General features: G+C 48.9%; 1 pseudogene; it reads right to left on the bottom strand.

Annotated features, from left to right (window-relative positions):
* Nucleotides 1–1261: 1261 nt before the first annotated feature.
* LOC126282682 (U6 spliceosomal RNA) lies at nt 1262–1351 on the bottom strand (annotated as a pseudogene).

Here is a 1351-nt window from a genome sequence, read left to right as displayed (position 1 = left end):
GGTCGTGCATTATCCTGCTGAAATGTAGGGTTTCGCAGGGATCGAATGAAGGGTAGAGCCACGGGTCGTAACACATCTGAAATGTAACGTCCACTGTTCAAAGTGCCGTCAATGCGAACAACAGCTGACCGAGACGTGTAACCAATGGCACCTCATACCATCACGCCGGGTGATACGCCAGTATGGCGATGACGAATACACGCTTCCAATGTGCCTTCACTGCGATGTCGCCAAACACGGAGGCGACCATCATGATGCTGTAAACAGAACCTGGATTCATCCGATAAAATGACGTTTTGCCATTCGTGCACCCTGGTTCGTCGATGAGCACACCATGGCACGCGCTCCTGTCTGTGATGCAGCGTCAAGGGTAACCACAGCCATGGTCTCCGAGCTGATAGTCCATGCTGCTGCAAACGTCGTCGAACTGTTCGAGCAGATGTTAGTAGTCTTGCAAACGACCCCCTCTGTTGACCCATCGATCGAGACGTGGCTGCACGATCCGTTAAAACAGCCATGTGGATAAGGTGCCTCTCATCTCGACTGCTAGTGATACAAAGGCCGTTGGAATCCAGCACGGCGTTCCGTATTACCCTCCTGAACCCACCGATTCCATATTCTGCTAACAGTCATTGGATCTCGACCAACGTGAGCAGCAATGTATCGATGCGATGAACCACAATCGCGATAGGCTACAATCCGACCTTTATCAAAGTCGGAAACGTGATGGTACCCTGTTGGGTCTTCAAGACTGTCAGAGAGTCCTGTGATTCTCATTCAAAACCAACAACCCATGTGTCACGGGCTGAATACTTTATTATGAGGTTGGCGACGAGCTTGATTTCAGTCGGAGAAGTTGGCTGGGTCAGAAAGAGGCAGCGGAACGCGAATATGTTGAATTATTTTGCTCAATAAAGTGGTGAAACATCGCAACCAGATCTACGATAACTGTGTTTAAAATGGGAAATGGTAATTAATCGAAACCCTCAGCTGCCAACAGGTGCTATTGATATACCTCAATGGGTACAGCTTAAAATGTGGTCCCCGACCGGGACTCGAACCCGGGACCTCCTGCCTACATGCCAAACGCTCTATCCACCTTTTTTAAATCTCATTTTGTCCTATATTGTTCGTTGAATTTGTTCGAGGCGTACGTTCGATGACACCCATTGAGGGTCTTCGTTGATCCATTTTTTTGTTACAGAGGGCAGCTAACCCTCTGACCGAACACGCTGAGCTACCGTGCCGGCTGTAATTTTTTTAAAATGTGGAACTCTTTACGATTTTCCGTGTCATCCTTGCGCAGGGGCCATGCTAATCTTCTCTGTATCCATTGAGCCACCGAGGGCAC

This window comes from Schistocerca gregaria, chromosome 7 (genome assembly GCF_023897955.1).
Source record: "Schistocerca gregaria isolate iqSchGreg1 chromosome 7, iqSchGreg1.2, whole genome shotgun sequence".
In the NCBI taxonomy this organism is placed as follows: Eukaryota; Metazoa; Arthropoda; class Insecta; order Orthoptera; family Acrididae; genus Schistocerca; species Schistocerca gregaria.
The sequence above is the reverse complement of the archived record's forward strand: the minus strand, read 5'-3'. Positions and strand labels throughout refer to the sequence as shown.